The 7021-nt window shown below is 34.2% G+C and overlaps 1 long non-coding RNA gene across 4 annotated transcripts; it reads right to left on the bottom strand.

Moving 5' to 3' along the window:
* Positions 1-501: 501 nt before the first annotated feature.
* Positions 502-4874, bottom strand: LOC104893689 (uncharacterized). 4 transcript variants are annotated; one of them, XR_007274305.2, is made up of 6 exons: positions 4267-4874; positions 4009-4072; positions 2401-2507; positions 1760-1855; positions 1509-1646; positions 504-1097 (listed from the first exon to the last, which is right to left on the bottom strand). It is a non-coding gene; the product is annotated as an uncharacterized LOC104893689 (long non-coding RNA). The 4 variants fall into 4 exon arrangements; XR_008969506.1 differs by lacking the exons at positions 4009-4072; positions 4267-4874 and adding an exon at positions 1360-1389 and having other exon boundaries at positions 502-1097; positions 2401-3986; XR_007274306.2 differs by lacking the exons at positions 4009-4072; positions 4267-4874 and having other exon boundaries at positions 509-1097; positions 2401-3982.
* Positions 4875-7021: the final 2147 nt, after the last annotated feature.

Below are 7021 nucleotides of genomic sequence, written 5' to 3'. Positions count from 1 at the left end.
CCGAATTAAAGAGAATACAATTGTCATGGAATTATGTAAGGAAATGCCCATTGTAGTTGTACAAGACAAAGACCACATCTTTTCTAATCAGATCCTTAAACAAAGCTATATAGAATACAAGATATGACAAGCGGACAACTTGATCTTCGAATGTTATCTGACAATGATATGTGTAGTGTAGAGTCTCAGAAAAAAGGAAACAGAGGAATGCTTTTTTCCGTTCAGAGTTGTTACGCAGCTTGGAACTCAACAGACTCACAATGAACTGAAAGAAAATAATTAAGTAGCCCTTTAGATTATGATGCAGACAACACCACTCAATATATCTCATATTCAAGTTGTATTCCAAACATACGAGTACATATACCCAAAATTACAAACATTATGTGATTCTAAAGCTGATGACATCAATAGAATTTTTATGTAATCAATAATTAGTAACTAGCACTTGAAAATTAATAATCTACCCATATCAAAATAGTTACTACACTCTTCAAAGACATCTCAAGATAACATTCATCAAACATATCCCAACATAATCATATCAGTCTCTTAACTTATCAACAAGCATGCTGCCTGGAACCCATGGATTTACAGTCAACAATTGGTTGGCTTGAATTCAATATCAACAAGATTGCATAATCACTATACAATGAGCTGATTACCCATTGACGAATGAGCATGCGGTAAATTAGTGCAGAATTAACATAAATTTCGTTTAAGAACTCTCTTCACTATCAGTAAACTATCAACATCTACACATGCGTGATCAAACCTCACGAGTAAATCACATGCTTTATCAAAGCTTATGTTCGTGATGAAGTTTACTAATTTCAAATATCATCTGATCCTGATCTTGGCATGATATATGCACGAATTACCTCTTCTTGCATAATTTGCATGGAGTGGTTCACGTTAACTATGAATGTAGGTGGAAAAAACTGATCAACAACATCAGTACCCAAATTCCCGAGTCGCCCACGACCAGCAATTTCTGCTCCTTTGTCCAAGGCATCAGTTACAAGGCTTTGAAGTTTTTCTGCATGGTCTTGCATACAAATGGCTCCCATATCATATTTCCCTGCCAGAGGTGGGCCCTGCATAGAGCCAAATTAAACTTCAACTATAAGAATATCTATCAAAGTTGTAAAGCATTAAATTAAACGAGAAGAGTTGCCATTATGGAGCTACCATTTACAAAAGGCTCATGGAAAGCTTATTTCATTTTCTGTAAAATTAATCAGGTCTTTCAGTCACGGTAATTGAAAATATCATGATGAACATCAGGCATCAGCTACTCAATACTTGTTACAACTACACAAAATAAAATCATTTAAGAGTTTAAAACTGCAAACCCACCGCTGTAACAGATTTCACAATCTTCACCACCTGAGCGACAAAAGCATTGTAAATATCACGATGAACATAAAATAAAATGTTCAGCTATTCAATACTTGTTACAACTACACAAAATAAAACCATTTAAGAGTTTAAAACTGCAAACCCACCGCTGTAACAGATTTCATAATCTTCACCACCTGAGCGACAAAAGCATTGTAAATATCACGATGAACATAAAATCTCTCAGCCCCTGCGCAATTCTGTCCACTTGATTAAAGAGAAGCCCTAACAGCAACCTGGGCAACCTACATCATGAATGTATACTTCTGGTCAATGAGCAAACCAATCATGTTGGAGTTCATAGCAGATCAATTTGAAAATGTCATAGCTCATCAGATACAAAAGAAAGCTTCCTTACATGTTCCACATCTACATCTTCACACACAATAAATGCATCTTTCCCACCAAGCTCAAGTGTCACCGGTATAAGTGTCTCAGAAGCCTTTATCATAATCTGGTTATGAGGGGAAAACAGATCAGCAAATCATTAAGACTTGGATACCATGAATTTATATCTCCACTCATAGAGTGAAAAAGGAAGATAGGCTAGAGCGTTGCAGACTATAGAGAAAACAGATCCCCATAAAGTCTTTCTATGACATCAAAAATGCTTTAGCCTATAAAAAGATAGCCATGCGAGCATTCCCAGGTAAATGAAGAATATAACATGAAAATTTTAAGTTTTGGAAGTTTAATTCTTATTTCATGATCACACTAGTAAATACCTGTCTTAAAGTTAAGCACATAAAGAACAATAAAACAGTTTTAGAAAGCACTTATACCCTACAAAATGTTGATATAAGCAGTCTTATTGTAAAGAAGTTTTATGGAACCTGTAGCAATTTTTAAGGGAGGGGTATAAGATACAGTACCAGGACATATGTCTTACTAGCAATTTGATTTAGGTCATACTATCATAAATAAAAAGACATGATATAGTATAACAGTAACACATAGTCTCAAAGATGGAGAAACAGATACAAAGAAGGCAAAAACAACCTTCCATGGACAGCAAGAGCAGAATCACCTGTTTTCTCAATCCGTCTTGCCAATTCCACCTGTTTGAAATGCTGCTGCAGTTTCTCATTTGTGAAACTGATGCAGAGCTGCTCAAAATTATTTCGCGTTATATATTAATGAGTAAGATTCAACTTACAAAAAGCACATAAAGTTTTTCCATAAAAGATTTCCTTTTCCTAGCTTCTGAATATAAGTGTAACCAAGGTGATTCTAGTCTCAACTAGAGCTATAAGCCTATAAATATAACCGAACCCTCAGACTTTTGGTTAAAACTCTATCTACGCCAGTTTGACTGAGTCAAAGCCTACACATACATATCTTCTGAAAGCATTCTTTCCTTCTGGACCCCTACTCACAGCAAAAGTTCAGATGGATCAGAAATAATACAAAAGCTCAGTAAGATCATTAACAATAGAAAAATAAAAGTGCAGTCAATATCAGAAAACTGTAGAATACATCCCAAACAAAAAGCAGCAAAAATTGGCAGAACAAGCACCACTCACCATTAATTGAAACACAAACAACACTCAAAAACCAAAATTCAAGCTAGAAGCTTTACCAATTCAGATTACAATCAAACACTTGCATAACAAAAAAAAAACACACCCAGATGAAAGCAAAGAGTAACTATAGCCAACCTACAAAGTCACACAATATGATCAATCAAAAAACTTGCAAATACATAAACCATTAACATTCAACAAATTAAAAAAAAAGGTACCCACATCACGAAACCACATAAATTAATCAATCAGACATACAAAACAAAGATTCCCTTCATTAATATTCTTTCATTTGCGACAAAACGATTTCTTATGATGATTCATGTTAGCAGACCCCGAATCATCTTAATTCTTTGTTATTGTTGTAAAGAAAGAGAGACTACCAGAAGGGGGCATAACAATGAGTTGCTGGGTTTTAGGGATGCAATCATCGTGAACTTTGATAGTGATGCTGCCACTTGTGCCCCCAACCCAACCCAACCAAGATGATAGAATTGGCGGCAGAGTTCAGTGAGTAAGGCCTTTGACTCTTGAACTGGCTTGCTTTCAAGATATGCTTGTGTTGTTGTGGCCGCCATTTTCATGATGTTTCCTACAACTAATGGTGCCACTGCTGCTACCGATGCGCATGCCATTCTTTACTCTTTCTCTCTCTTTTTTACTAATTATGTGGAGTATACGCAAGAGGGAGGAAAGGAATATCAAAATATGTAGACTTTTACAAAGTTTTTGGGATTAAGTTATGACTAATGTTGGAGAAGAGAAGTACTTTGTAATAAATAAAACATATGAGTAGTTATTATCATTGAGAAAACTAGAAAAAAGGTTTATACACCAGGGCAACCTACTGGATATTATTCAATACCTTCATTGCAAGTCTCCCTAAGACCCTAAATACTTAAAAAGCACGATTTATCGAAGTCTTATAATATATTGTATATGCCCTAATATGTATATATCCGGACCTTAAGGCAACAAGAAAAGTGTAGTCCAGCAAGTGAAAAGCACAAGCAGATGCATGTAGTTAAAATTAGATGGAAATTACCTCTGGGTGGAGTATAAATCTTGATATAAAAAATCTCACCTGTTACTTCTCCTCGAGATTTTTCCGTTCACACTCAGTTAAGACCTCATCTCTGCTTACTTCCCTAGTACGCCAATCAAGTTATCTTCCACTCAATCATGGTTTAACTATTATTTGTTCTTAAATTTAATAGTAACAATCAATTGCAAAAACAACCCCCAAACTTCATATTATTCTGGGATGCTACAAATTCAAATTAAGAAAATAGAAAGATCCATAAAGGCCAAATAAATAATTACTACTGAAAAATCACATTACATTCATCATTCAACTCCAATTTAAACGCATCTCTAATAGCATCAGCAGGAGCTCCATTACTTCGTCTTTTGACATGCTCTGGAACAGCAGCATGGGAACAACAGTGGTTTGTTGTAGTGGCCGGAAAGGGAATCAAGGTAAGTGATAAGGTTTTTGACAAACAAAACCCAAAACGAAATCAAAGAAAACCCTAAAAAAATTCCCAAATCTAGAAAACCAAAAAAAGAAAAGTACTGAAATTAAAAGCCTAAAATCAAAAATTAGGTTCTGAGTGTTGTGTGAATGAACAAATCGAACTTAGATAAAAAACCGAAAATGAAGAACCAAGAACGAGATAGAAGAAATTACCAAAAAAAAATCGAACCTTGGTCATTTTTGAATGTCGAACATCATCGCCCTTCTCTTCCTCTTGATTTAACTTTGCTAAAAATCCTCCCTAATTCTTGATTTCAAAAAGGAGCGAGAAGGATTAGGGAATTATGGTTTCAGATCTAAAAAGGAGAGAAAACAACAATAGAGAGAGGAGTTAGAATAATCTAGAATCGTGGCGAACTTAGACCCTAGAAGAGGGAGCAGTAATTTCATTAGAAGAGGGAGGGAAGTAGGGGGAATGAATTAGTAATATAAAAAAAACAGCCAAATGCTCGGGTTGATTGACTAGAGGCGCGGAGCACTTGTTTACAACTGCTTGGGTTGATTAGTCAACCGGAGCATTTGACATCAAATGCTCCGGTTGACTAATCAACACAAGCAGTTGTGAATTTTTTTTATTAAAATCTTTACAAATGCTTGGGTTGATTAGACAACCAAAGCATTTGATAAGTAGCAAAAGCAGTTTTTTCCACTAGTGATATAATCAAAGAACAACAAGCAAATAAATTAGTAATAAAATATAAAAGAATCATTGCTGAATGAATATTATAAAGGAACATACACTCACTTAAACATAATGCACCTAATTACTAATGAACACTACTAATTCGACCTTACAAACTAAAAGGTATTACCTTAGGACTATATTCGACCTTAAAGACTTCATAAATTCTTGTTAGCTATCCATATTAAGCTAAAAGAAGATTATTAAGGGGCATACATTTATTTACATATTAATTCTTGTTAGTTACTCATATCAATCTAAAAGTTATATATAATGTATTAACAGATACTTATATGATATATGAATATGATGTATAGGGAATGTGTTAGGCTACTCGTACACTTTCATATGGCAATGTCGTAAAGCAAGCTCAGGGAAGTTTACAAAAAGTTCTCTAAACCACATAATGGTGTTGTCGTCTTCCAGTCTACTGCCAAAAGTCTTTTGGCCTCAATTTGATTAGTTTTTTTTTTTGCCTGAGTTCATTGAAAGACAACACTAGTAGATTATCTACCATCATTTATGTGATGGTTGCTATTCTTTGATCGATTATTGAGTTATGTAATTGAAGCTTATTATATATGACCTTGTAGTATAGTAATGAAGAAATTTTCATTCACGGGTACTACTTGAGAGTGTTTCTAAAGAAAATAGTTCATAAAGAACAATCTTTAAAAACAAATGTGAGGCGGGAGATGAGATCTAACTAATGTTATCTTACAATTTGACTAAACCCAAAATTCAAGAGTTTAGCTATATCTAACATACAAATTCATGAATGCAATAAATTAATCAAACTATAACTAATAGCATTTAGAATCACATAACACACGTAAACTATAAACATAAGTAAAACTGATGACAAAAACCAAAATAACTACTTTGAAGCACTCGAACTAAATCACAAGTAAACCGCCTCCTCTCTTCTTCTTTTTCTCTCTCCTCTCTCCTCTCCCAAAAAACCCTAATTTTCAACCTAGGGGCTACCACCACCCTTTTGGGCGGTGGTAAGCCCCTTTTTTCATTTTATCGCTAGCTTTTTATGTTTATGTTTCTAATAAATCTCAGTCTCTCTCTAATGGAGAGTTTTTCTACCCATATATTGGATTATGTCTACCCATATATTGGGTTATCTCTCTCCATGTGAGAGTTTTGAGAATTTGTTTTTGGGTTTTTGTGTATTTCAAGATGTTGATTTGTTGATCGAAATTTGTCCGAAGTTGCAACAGATGTCAAGACTTCGTTTACAATCACTTGAATTGAATCTGGTTCTACTTCAAAACTACAAAATATCGACAGACCCCCTTGCAGAAGGCTGCATCAGGCAGCGATGTGAAAGACAAGGGTTTTCAGAAGTGTTAGATCTACTCAACGATCGTGGTTTTATCATATTAGAATTGTATCTATTTCATTTGATATGTATTTGTTTAGTTTTGACTTTTATTGTAGATGTCGTATAACTTTGAATAAATGAATTAATGTTAATTTCAAAAAAAAAAAAAAAAACTAAATCACAAGCAGTATGTTGAGAATTAATATGAAGTTTCTCAAAAATTGGGGATTATGAAGTTGAAATTCTAAAGCTTAATTTAGTTATTACCTTCAGAAATCGACTTAATCTGAATCCATGGACACATTCTTCAACAAACTTGAAGCACTCGAACTAAATTAAAAGCAGTTCAATAGAATAAACTTGAAGTTTCTCAAAAGTTAGGGATTAGGAAAGTAAATTTCGAAAGTTAAAAATCAAGATTCATGGATTTTGAAGGAAATTATCTCGAAATTCGTGGGTTTGTAATGGAGTTTTGGTATTTTAGAGAGAGCGGTTCACGATGTATTAGTAATATGTTCGAAATCTAATGGCTGAGATTACAAAAA

Source organism: Beta vulgaris, chromosome 5 (assembly GCF_026745355.1).
Source record: "Beta vulgaris subsp. vulgaris cultivar EL10 chromosome 5, EL10.2, whole genome shotgun sequence".
NCBI classification, from domain to species: Eukaryota; Viridiplantae; Streptophyta; class Magnoliopsida; order Caryophyllales; family Amaranthaceae; genus Beta; species Beta vulgaris.
Note: the sequence above shows the minus strand (reverse complement) of the source record. Positions and strands in the feature narration are given on the sequence as shown.